Source organism: Arachis hypogaea, chromosome 7, assembly GCF_003086295.3.
Source record: "Arachis hypogaea cultivar Tifrunner chromosome 7, arahy.Tifrunner.gnm2.J5K5, whole genome shotgun sequence".
Classification (NCBI taxonomy): Eukaryota; Viridiplantae; Streptophyta; class Magnoliopsida; order Fabales; family Fabaceae; genus Arachis; species Arachis hypogaea.
The window spans coordinates 20400326-20413124 of record NC_092042.1 but is presented as its reverse complement, the minus strand read 5'-3'; the positions used below and the strand labels follow the sequence as shown (position 1 = coordinate 20413124).

The 12799-nt window shown below is 39.3% G+C and overlaps 1 non-coding gene across 1 annotated transcript; it reads left to right on the top strand.

The window, feature by feature from the left end:
• The first annotated feature begins 5341 nt into the window (after positions 1-5341).
• On the top strand, positions 5342-5445 carry LOC112704660 (small nucleolar RNA R71). Its single transcript, XR_003155274.1, has one exon. It is a non-coding gene; the product is annotated as a small nucleolar RNA R71 (small nucleolar RNA).
• Positions 5446-12799: the final 7354 nt, after the last annotated feature.

Below are 12799 nucleotides of genomic sequence, written 5' to 3'. Positions count from 1 at the left end.
TAACTCCAGACAGCAGCGTGTACTTGGCGTTCAACGCCAAGTTACGTCGTCAATATTCGAATAAAGTATGAACTATTATATATTGTTGGAAAGCCCTGGATGTCTACTTTCCAACGTCGTTGAGAGCGCGCCAATTGGAGTTCTGTAGCTCCAGAAAATCCATTTCGAGTGCAGGGAGGTCAGATTCCAACAGCATCAGCAGTCCTTTTGTCAGCCTTCTTCAGAGTTTTGCTCAAATCCCTCAATTTCAGCCAGAATTTACCTGAAATCACAGAAAAACACACAAACTCATAGTAAAGTCCAGAAATGTGAATTTAACATAAAAACTAATGAAAACATCCCTAAAAGTAGCTCAAACTTACTAAAAACTATATAAAAACAATGCCAAAAAGCGTATAAATTATCCGCTCATCACAACACCAAACTTAAATTGTTGCTTGTCCCCAAGCAACTGAAAATCAAATAGGATAAAAGAAGAGAATATACTATAAATTCCAGAATATCAATGAATATTAATTTAATTAGATGAGCGGGACTTGTAGCTTTTTGCTTCTGAACAGTTTTGGCATCTCACTTTTTCCTTTGTAGTTTAGAGTGATTGGCGTCTCTTAGGAACTTAGAATTTGGGATAGTGTTATTGACTTTCCTAGTTAAGCATGTTGATTCTTGAACACAGCTACTTATGAGTCTTGGCCGTGGCCCTAAGCACTTTGTCTTCCAGTATTACCACCGGATACACAAATGCCACAGACACATAACTGGGTGAACCTTTTCAGATTGTGACTCAGCTTTGCTAAAGTCCCCAGTTAGTGGTGTCCAGAGCTCTTAAGCACACTCTTTTGGATCACGACTTTAACCACTCAGTCTCAAGCTTTTCACTTGGACCTTCATGACACAAGCACATGGTTAGGGACAGCTTGATTTAACCGCTTAGGCCTGGATTTAACTTCCTTGGGCCCTCCTATCCATTGATGCTCAAAGCCTTGGATCCTTGCTACCCTTGCCTTTTGGTTTTAAGGGCTATTGGCTTTTTCTACTGCTCTTTCTTTTTCTTTTCGCCATTTTTTTTCGCAAGCTTACTTTTTCACTGCTTTCTCTTGCTTCAAGAATCAATTCATGAATTTTTCAATTCATCAATAACATTTCTCTTTGTTCATCATTCTTTCAAGAGCCAACAATTTTAACACTCATAAACAACAAGATCAAAAATATGCACTGTTCAAGCATTCATTCAGAAAACAAAAATTATTGCCACCACATCAATATAATTAAATTAAATTCAATAATAATTTCGAAATTTATGTACTTCTTGTTCTTTTGAATTAAAACATTTTTCATTTAAGAGAAGTGAAGGACTAATGGATTTTATTCATAGCTTTAAGGCATGGTTACATACTAATGATCATGAAATAAAGACACAAAACATAGATAAACATAATACTAAAAACCGAAAAACAGAAAGAAATAAAGAACAAGGAATGAATCCACCTTTAGTGGCGTCTTCTTCTTGAAGGACCAATGATGTTCTTCAATTCTTCTATGTCCCTTCCTTGCCTTTGTTGCTCCTCCCTTATTGCTCTTTGATCTTCTCTTATGTCTTGGAGAATGATGGAGTGCTCATGATGTTCCACCCTTAATTGTTCAACATTATGACTCAGATCTTCTAAAGAGGTGCTGAGTTGCTCCCAATAGTTGTTGGGAGGAAAGTGCATTCCTTGAGGCATTTGTTGATGATGAACTTCCTCATGTTCTTCTTGAGGGCCGTGAGGAACTTCTCTTGTTTGCTCCATCCTTTTCTTGGTGATGGGCTTGTCTTTTTCAATGGAGACATCTCCATCTATGATGACTCCAGCCGAGTAACATAGATGACATATAAGGTGGGGGAAGGCTAGCCGTGCCATGTGTGAAGGCTTGTCGGCTATTTTGTAGAGTTCATTGGAGATGACTTCATGAACTTCCACTTCCTCTCCAATCATGATGCTATGGATCATGATGGCCCGATCCACAGTAACTTCAGATCGGTTGCTTGTAGGGATGATGGATCTTTGGATGAACTCCAACCATCCTCTAGATACAGGCTTGAGGTCCAGTCTTCTTAGTTGGACCGGTTTGCCTTTGGAGTCTATTCTCCATTGGGCGCCTTCCACACATATGTCCATTAGGACTTGGTCCAACCTTTGATTAAAGTTGACCCTTCTTGTGTAGGGGCGTTCATCACCTTGCATCATGGGTAAGTGAAACGCCAACCTCACATTTTCCGGACTAAAATCTAAGTATTTCCCCCGAACCATTGTGATATAGTTCTTTGGATTCAGGTTCATACTTTGATCATGGTTCCTAGTGATCCATGCATTGGCATAGAACTCTTGAACCATCAATATTCCGACTTGTTGCATGGGGTTGGTTATGACTTCCCAACCTCTTCTTTGGATTTCATGTCGGATTTCCGGATACTCATTCTTTTTGAGCTTGAAAGGGACCTCGGGGATCACCTTCTTCTTTGCCACAACATCATAGAAGTGGTCTTGATGGCTTTTGGAGATGAATCTTTCCTTCTCCCATGACTCGGAGGTGGAAGCTTTTGCCTTCCCTTTTCCTTTTCTTGAGGATACTCCGGTCTTAGGTGCCATTGATGGTGATGAAAAACAAAAAGCTTAGGCTTTTTACCACACCAAACTTAAAATTTGCTCGCCCTCGAGCAAAAAAAGAAAAGAAGAGTAGAAGAAGAAGAAGAGAATTTGGAAGAGAGGGAGAGGAGTGAGTTCGGCTATATGAGAGAAGAAGGGGTTTGTGTTGTGTGAAAATGAAGAAGAAAAGAAGGGTATTTATAGGGAGAGGGAGGGTGGGAGTTCGGCCAATTTGGGTGGGAATGGGTGGGAAAATGAATTTGAATTTTATGGAGGTAGGTGGGGTTTATGGGGAAGAGGAGGTTGATGTGAATGGTGTATGGGGTAATTGGGAAGAGGAATTGAGGTGATTGGTGAAGGTTTTTGGGAAGAGTGACATGGGGAAGAGTGAAATTGAGATTTAGATTAGGAGAGTGTGATTAGGATTAAAAGAAAAGGTAGGTGGGGATCCTGTGGGGTCCACAGATCCTGAGGTGGGGATCCTGTGGGGTCCACAGATCCTGAGGTGAAAAGAAATACCATTCCTTCACCATATAGGCATGTAAATTGCCTCCATGCATCATTCTGGCGTTCAAACGCCCATTGGTGCATGTTCTGGGCGTTAAACGCCCATGTAATGCATGTTTCTGGCGTTGAACGCCAGTTTCATGCTTGTTTCTGGCGTTCAGCGCCAGTTCGTCCTCTATGTGCACATCCTGGCGTTAAACGCCAGGTTGTTGCTTGTTTCTGGCGTTCAGCGCCAGAATGGTGCTCTGTTCTGGCGTTGAACGCCAGCCAGATGCATCTTACTGGCGTTGAACGCCAGTCTGTGCTGCCTCCAGGGTGAAAATTTTTTTCTTCTGTTTTTGACTCTATTTTTAATTTTTTTGATTTTTTCGTGACTCCTCATGATCATGTACCTAATTAAACACAAAAATAACAAAGAAACAAAATAATATAAAATTAGATAAATAAAATTGGGTTGCCTCCCAACAAGCGCTTCTTTAATGTCAATAGCTTGACAGTGGCTCTCATGGAGCCACCAGGTGATCAGGTCAATGTTGTATAGTTGTCCACACCAAACTTAGAGTTTGGATATGGGATCTTAACACCAAACTTAGAGTTTCGTTGTGGCCTCACAACACCAAACTTAGAATTTGACTGTGTGGGCTCTTCTTGACTCTGAACTTTGAGAAGCTCTTCATGCTTACTCTCTTTTGTCACAGAGGGATGGCCATGTGCCTTAAACACAAGGTAGTCCCCATTCAATTGAAGGACTAACTCACCTCAGTTAACATCTATCACAGCTTCTGCTGTGGCTAGGAAAGGTCTTCCTAGGATGATGCATTCATCATCTTCCTTCCTAGTGTCTAGGATTATGAAATCAGCAGGGATGTAAAGGCCTTCAACCTTTACTAAAACGTCCTCTACCATTCCATAAGTTTGTCTCAAAGACTTATCTGCCAATTGTAATGAGAACAAGGCAGGTTGTACCTCAATGATCCCCAGCTTCTCCATTACAGAGAGTGGCATAAGATTTATCCCTGACCCCAGATCACATAGAGCTTTTTCAAAGCTCATGGTGCCTATGGTACAAGGTATTAGGAACTTTCCAGGATCTTGCTTCTTTTGAGGTAGAGTTTTCTGAATCCAAGTATCTAGTTCACTAATGAGCAAGGGAGGTTCACTTTCCCAAGTCTCATTACCAAACAGCTTGGCATTCAGCTTCATGATAGCTCCTAAATATTGAGCAACTTGCTCTCCAAGTCATATCTTCATCCTCTTCAGAGGATGAATAGTCTTCAGAGCTCATGAATGGCAGAAGGAGGTTTAATGGAATCTCTATGGTCTCTGTATGAGCCTCAGATTCCTCAGGATCCTTAATAGGAAACTCCTTCTTGCTTGAAGGACATCCCAGGAGGTCTTCCTCACTAGGATTTTCGTCCTCCTCCTCCCCTATGCATTCGGCCACTTTGATTAAATCAATGGCATTGCACTCTCCTTTTGGGTTTTCTTCTGTATTGCTTGGGAGAGTACTGGGAGAAGTTTCAATAACTTTCTTACTCAGCTGGCCCACTTGTGCCTCCAAATTTCTAATGGAAGATCTGGTTTCATTCATGAAACTGAAAGTGGCCTTTGACAGATCAGAGACTATATTGGCTAAATTAGAGGTGTTTTGTTCAGAATTCTCTGTCTGTTGCTGAGAAGATGATGGATATGGCTTGCTATTGCCTAGCCTATTGCGTCCACCATTGTTAAAGCCTTGTTGAGGCTTTTGTTGATCCTTCCAGGAGAAATTTGGATGATTTCTCCATGATGGGTTATAGGTGTTTCCATAAGGTTCACCCATGTAATTAACCTCTGCCATGGCAGGGTTCTCAGGATCATAAGCTTCTTCAGAAGCTGCCTCTCTAGTACTGTTGGATGCATGTTGCAATCCATTCAGATTTTGAGAGATTATGTTAACCTGTTGAGTCAGCATTTTGTTCTGAGCCAATATGGCATTCAGAGCATCGATTTCAAGAACTCCTTTCTTCTGAGGTATCCCATTATTCACAGAATTCCTCTCAGAGGTATACATGAACTGGTTGTTTGCAACCATGTCAATGAGTTCTTGTGCCTCTTCAGGCGTTTTCTTCAGGTGAATAGATCCACCTGCAGAATGGTCCAGTGACATTTTCGAAAATTCAGAGAGACCATAATAGAATATATCTAACATGGTCCATTCTGAAAACATGTCAGATGGACATCTTTTGGTCAGCTACTTGTATCTTTCCCAAGCTTCATAGAGGGATTCACCATCTTTTTGTTTGAAAGTTTGAACATCCACTCTCAGCTTGCTCAGCTTTTGAGGAGGAAAGAATTTATCCAAGAAGGCAGTGACCAGCTTTTCCAAGGAGTTCAGGCTATCCTTAGGTTGTGAATCCAACCATATTCTAGCTCTGTCTCTTACAGCAAAAGGGAAAAGCATGAGTCTGTAGACTTCAGGATTAACTCCATTCGTCTTTACAGTCTCACAGATCTGCAAGAACTCAGTTAAAAACTGATAAGGATCTTCAGATGGAAGTCCATAAAACTTGCAGTTTTGTTGCATTAAGGCAACTAGCTGAGGTTTCAGCTCAAAGTTATTGGCTCCAATGGCAGGAATGGAGATGCTTCTTCCATCAAACTTGGACGTTGGCTTTGTGAAGTCACCAAGAATTCTCCTTGCATTATTATTATTATTATTATTTTCGGCTGCAATGTCTTTCTCTTGTTCGAAAATTTCTGAAAGGTTATTTCTGGATTGTTGTAATTTAGCTTCTCTTAATTTTCTCTTCAGAGTCCTTTCAGGTTCTGGATCAACTTCAACAAGAGTGCCCTTTTCCCTGTTCCTGCTCATATGAAAGAGAAGAAAACAAGAAAAGAAAGAGGAATCCTCTATGTCACAGTATAGAGATTCCTTTATGTTAGTAGAAGAAGATAGGGGTATAAGAAAGAAAAGGGATGGATTCGAATTTTTGGATGAAGAGAGGTGAAGAGAAGTTTTAGTAATTAAATAATTAAATAGAAGAAGAAAAGAGAAGGGAGATTTCGAAAATAATTTTTGGAAAAGAGGTTAGTAATTTTCGAACAACTAAGACACAATATAATTAAAATTAAAATTTAAAACAAAAAGAATTTTTGAAAAAGAGAGGGAGGTATTTTCGAAAATTAGAGAGGGAAAAGTAGTTAGGTGGTTTTGAAAAAGATAAGAAACAAACAAAGAGTTAGTTAGTTGATTGAAAAAGATTTGAAATCAAATTTGAAAAAGATAAGAAGATAAGAAGTTAGATAAGATATTTTGAAATCAAATTTTGAAAAAGATAAAATTTTTTGAAAAAGATAAGATAAAAGATAAAAAGATATATTTGAAAAAGACATTTTGAAAAAGATTTAATTTTAAAATTGACTTAACTAACAAGAAATTACAAGATAAGATTCTAGAACTTAAAGATTGAACCTTTCTTAACAAAAAAGTAACAAACTTCAAATTTTTGAACCAATCACATTAATTGTTAGCTAATTTTTGAAAATTTGATATAAAGATAAGAAAAAGATTTTTGAAAATATTTTGAAAAATAATTTCGAAATTTTCGAAAATTATAAAAAATGAAAAAGATATGATTTTTGAAAAAGATTTTGAAAAGATAAGATTTTTAAAATTGAAATTTTGACTTGACTTGTAAGAAATAACTAATTTTAAAAATTTTTGACCAAGTCAACCCAAAATTTCGAAATTTTAGAGGGAGATAAGGAAAAGATATTTTTTTTTTGATTTTTGAATGTTTAAAGAAAAACACAAAAATGACCCAAAACATGAAAATTTTGGATCAAGACACAAGATGCATGCAAGAATGCTATGAATGTCAAGATGAACACCAAGAACACTTTGAAGATCATGATGAACATCAAGAACATAATTTTGAAGAAAATTTTTTTGATGCAAATAAAACATGCAAGACACCAAACTTAGAAATCTTTAATGCATGAAAAATATGAATGCAAAAGTGCACAAGAAAAACAAGGAAAGACACAAAATAAGAAAACATCAAGATCAAACAAGAGGACTTATCAAGAACAACTTGAAGATCATGAAGAACACTATGAATGAATGAGATTTTCGAAAAATGCAAGAAAAATTTTTAAAAGCATGCAATTGACACCAAACTTAAAAATTAACACAAGACTCAAACAAGAACACAAAGTATTTTTTGATTTTTATGATTTTCTAATTTTTTTTTTGTATTTTTATTTAATTTTTTTCGAAAAACAAAGTTGGAAAAACGAAAAAGAAAAGAAAAATTTTGAAAAAGATTTTTGAAAAGAAAATTACCTAATCTGAGCAACAAGATGAACCGTCAGTTGTCCATACTCGAACAATCCCCGGCAACGGCGCCAAAAACTTGGTGGACGAAATTGTGATCATCAATATTGGCTCTTTAGCATATACACAAAAACTATTGTGTCTCTTGGTTAAATTCACAACTCCGTTCAACTCACCAGCAAGTGTACTGGGTCGTCCAAGTAATAAACCTTACGTGAGTAAGGGTCGATCCCACAGAGATTGTTGGTATGAAGCAAGCTATGGTCACCTTGCAAATCTCAGTCAGGCAGATTAAATTGGTTTATGGGTTTCGAAAATAAAGATAAGAAAATAGAAATAATAAAAAGGATAGAAGACTTATGCAGATTCATTGGTGGGAATTTCAGATAAGCGAATGGAGATGCTGCATGGCTCAAGGACGCCTGCTCTCCTACTGCTTCTACTCAATCCTTCTTACTCCTTTCCATGGCAAGCTTTGTATAGGGGTTCACCATCAGCTGTGGCTACTTTCAATCCTCTCGGGAAAATGATCCTATGCGGTTGTCAGTCGCACGGCTAATCGTCTGGAGGCATCACCCATGGTTGATGGCTACATCCCATCCTCGCAGTGAAAACTAATGCTCACGCACTCTGTCACAGTACGGCTAATCACTGGTTGGTTCCCGCTCCTACTGGAATAGAATCCCTTGATTCTTTTGCGTCTGTCACTAACGCCCAGCAGGTTGCAAGTTTGAAGCACGTCACAGTCATTCATTACCGGAATCCTACTCGGAATACCACAGACAAGGTTAGACTTTCCGGATTCCCAGGATCCTACTCGGAATACCACAGACAAGGTGAGACTTTCCGGATCCTCATAAATGCCGCCATCTATCTAGCTTATACCACGAAGATTCTGTTGGGGAATCTAAGAGATACGCATTCAAGCTCTGTTGCATGTAGAACGGAAGTGGTTGTCAATCACGCGCGTTCATAAGTGAGAATGATAATGAGGGTTACTTGTCATCACATTCATCATGTTCTTGGGTACGAATGAATATCTTGGAATAAGAATGAGAGAGATTTGAATAAAAGACAATGGAATTGCATTAATACTTGAGGTACAGCAGAGCTCCACACCCTTAATCTATGGTGTGTAGAAACTCCACCGTTGAAAAATACATAAGCAAAAGAGGTTCAGGCATGGCCGAATGGCCAGCCCTCTCCATGATCAAGTGACCGAATGATAAAAGACTTAAAGTGGTCAAAAGATGTCTAATACAATAGATAAATGTCCTATATATACTAGACTAGCTCCTAGGGTTTACATGAGTAAGTAATTGATGCATAAATCTACTTCCGGGGCCCACTTGGTGTGTGCTTGGGCTGAGCTTGATTAATCCACGAGCTGAGGCATTTACTGGAGTTGAACTCCGAGTTATGACGTGTTTTGGGCGTTCAACTCCAGATCATGACGTTTTTCTGGCGTTTAACTCCAGACAGCAGCGTGTACTTGGCGTTCAACGCCAAGTTACGTCGTCAATCTTCGAATAAAGTATGGACTATTATATATTGCCGGAAAGCCCTGGATGTCTACTTTCCAACGTCGTTGAGAGCGCGCCAATTGGAGTTCTGTAGCTCCAGAAAATCCATTTCGAGTGCAGGGAGGTCAGATTCCAACAGCATCAGCAGTCCTTTTGTCAACCTTCTTCAGAGTTTTGCTCAAATCCCTCAATTTCAGCCAGAATTTACCTGAAATCACAGAAAAACACACAAACTCATAGTAAAGTCCAGAAATGTGAATTTAACATAAAAACTAATGAAAACATCCCTAAAAGTAGCTCAAACTTACTAAAAACTATATAAAAACAATGCCAAAAAGCGTATAAATTATCCGCTCATCACAACACCAAACTTAAATTGTTGCTTGTCCCCAAGCAACTGAAAATCAAATAGGATAAAAGAAGAGAATATACTATAAATTCCAGAATATCAATGAATATTAATTTAATTAGATGAGCGGGACTTGTAGCTTTTTGCTTCTGAACAGTTTTGGCATCTCACTTTTTCCTTTGTAGTTTAGAGTGATTGGCGTCTCTTAGGAACTTAGAATTTGGGATAGTGTTATTGACTTTCCTAGTTAAGCATGTTGATTCTTGAACACAGCTACTTATGAGTCTTGGCTGTGGCCCTAAGCACTTTGTCTTCCAGTATTACCACCGGATACACAAATGCCACAGACACATAACTGGGTGAACCTTTTCAGATTGTGACTCAGCTTTGCTAAAGTCCCCAGTTAGTGGTGTCCAGAGCTCTTAAGCACACTCTTTTGGATCACGACTTTAACCACTCAGTCTCAAGCTTTTCACTTGGACCTTCATGACACAAGCACATGGTTAGGGACAGCTTGATTTAACCGCTTAGGCCTGGATTTAACTTCCTTGGGCCCTCCTATCCATTGATGCTCAAAGCCTTGGATCCTTGCTACCCTTGCCTTTTGGTTTTAAGGGCTATTGGCTTTTTCTACTGCTCTTTCTTTTTCTTTTCGCCATTTTTTTTTTCGCAAGCTTACTTTTTCACTGCTTTCTCTTGCTTCAAGAATCAATTCATGAATTTTTCAGTTCATCAATAACATTTCTCTTTGTTCATCATTCTTTCAAGAGCCAACAATTTTAACACTCATAAACAACAAGATCAAAAATATGCACTGTTCAAGCATTCATTCAGAAAACAAAAATTATTGCCACCACATCAATATAATTAAATTAAATTCAATAATAATTTCGAAATTTATGTACTTCTTGTTCTTTTGAATTAAAACATTTTTCATTTAAGAGAAGTGAAGGACTAATGGATTTTATTCATAGCTTTAAGGCATGGTTACATACTAATGATCATGAAATAAAGACACAAAACATAGATAAACATAATACTAAAAACCGAAAAACAGAAAGAAATAAAGAACAAGGAATGAATCCACCTTTAGTGGCGTCTTCTTCTTGAAGGACCAATGATGTTCTTCAATTCTTCTATGTCCCTTCCTTGCCTTTGTTGCTCCTCCCTCATTGCTCTTTGATCTTCTCTTATGTCTTGGAGAATGATGGAGTGCTCATGATGTTCCACCCTTAATTGTTCAACATTATGACTCAGATCTTCTAAAGAGGTGCTGAGTTGCTCCCAATAGTTGTTGGGAGGAAAGTGCATTCCTTGAGGCATTTGTTGATGATGAACTTCCTCATGTTCTTCTTGAGGGCCGTGAGGAACTTCTCTTGTTTGCTTCATCCTTTTCTTGGTGATGGGCTTGTCTTTTCAATGGAGACATCTCCATCTATGATGACTCCAGCCGAGTAACATAAATGACATATAAGGTGGGGGAAGGCTAGCCGTGCCATGTGTGAAGGCTTGTCGGCTATTTTGTAGAGTTCATTGGAGATGACTTCATGAACTTCCACTTCCTCTCCAATCATGATGCTATGGATCATGATGGCCCGATCCACAGTAACTTCAGATCGGTTGCTTGTAGGGATGATGGATCTTTGGATGAACTCCAACCATCCTCTAGCTACAGGCTTGAGGTCCAGTCTTCTTAGTTGGACCGGTTTGCCTTTGGAGTCTATTCTCCATTGGGCGCCTTCCACACATATGTCCATTAGGACTTGGTCCAACCTTTAATTAAAGTTGACCCTTCTTGTGTAGGGGCGTTCATCACCTTGCATCATGGGTAAGTGAAACGCCAACCTCACATTTTCCGGACTAAAATCTAAGTATTTCCCCCGAACCATTGTGATATAGTTCTTTGGATTCGGGTTCATACTTTGATCATGGTTCCTAGTGATCCATGCATTGGCATAGAACTCTTGAACCATCAATATTCCGACTTGTTGCATGGGGTTGGTTATGACTTCCCAACCTCTTCTTTGGATTTCATGTCGGATTTCCGGATACTCATTCTTTTTGAGCTTGAAAGGGACCTCGGGGATCACCTTCTTCTTTGCCACAACATCATAGAAGTGGTCTTGATGGCTTTTGGAGATGAATCTTTCCTTCTCCCATGACTCGGAGGTGGAAGCTTTTGCCTTCCCTTTTCCTTTTCTTGAGGATACTCCGATCTTAGGTGCCATTGATGGTGATGAAAAACAAAAAGCTTAGGCTTTTTACCACACCAAACTTAAAATTTGCTCGCCCTCGAGCAAAAAAGAAAAGAAGAGTAGAAGAAGAAGAAGAGAATTTGGAAGAGAGGGAGAGGAGTGAGTTCGGCTATATGAGAGAAGAAGGGGTTTGTGTTGTGTGAAAATGAAGAAGAAAAGAAGGGTATTTATAGGGAGAGGGAGGGTGGGAGTTCGGCCAATTTGGGTGGGAATGGGTGGGAAATGAATTTGAATTTATGGAGGTAGGTGGGGTTTATGGGGAAGAGGAGGTTGATGTGAATGGTGTATGGGGTAATTGGGAAGAGGAATTGAGGTGATTGGTGAAGGTTTTTGGGAAGAGTGACATGGGAAGAGTGAAATGAGATTTAGATTAGGAGAGTGTGATTAGGATTAAAGAAAAGGTAGGTGGGGATCCTGTGGGGTCCACAGATCCTGAGGTGGGGATCCTGTGGGGTCCACAGATCCTGAGGTGAAAAGAAATACCATTCCTTCACCATATAGGCATGTAAATTGCCTCCATGCATCATTCTGGCGTTCAAACGCCCATTGGTGCATGTTCTGGGCGTTAAACGCCCATGTAATGCATGTTTCTGGCGTTGAACGCCAGTTTCATGCTTGTTTCTGGCGTTCAGCGCCAGTTCGTCCTCTATGTGCACATCCTGGCGTTAAACGCCAGGTTGTTGCTTGTTTCTGGCGTTCAGCGCCAGAATGGTGCTCTGTTCTGGCGTTGAACGCCAGCCAGATGCATCTTACTGGCGTTGAACGCCAGTCTGCGCTGCCTCCAGGGTGAAAATTTTTTCTTCTGTTTTTGACTCTTTTTTAATTTTTTTGATTTTTTCGTGACTCCTCATGATCATGTACCTAATTAAACACAAAAATAACAAAGAAACAAAATAAATAAAATTAGATAAATAAAATTGGGTTGCCTCCCAACAAGCGCTTCTTTAATGTCAATAGCTTGACAGTGGCTCTCATGGAGCCACAGGTGATCAGGTCAATGTTGTATAGTTGTCCACACCAAACTTAGAGTTTGGATATGGGATCTTAACACCAAACTTAGAGTTTCGTTGTGGCTCACAACACAAACTTAGAATTTGACTGTGTGGGCTCTTCTTGACTTGAACTGTGAGAAGCTCTTCATGCTTACTCTCTTTTGTCACAGAGGGATGGCCATGTGCCTTAAACACAAGGTAGTCCCATTCAATTGAAGGACTAACTCA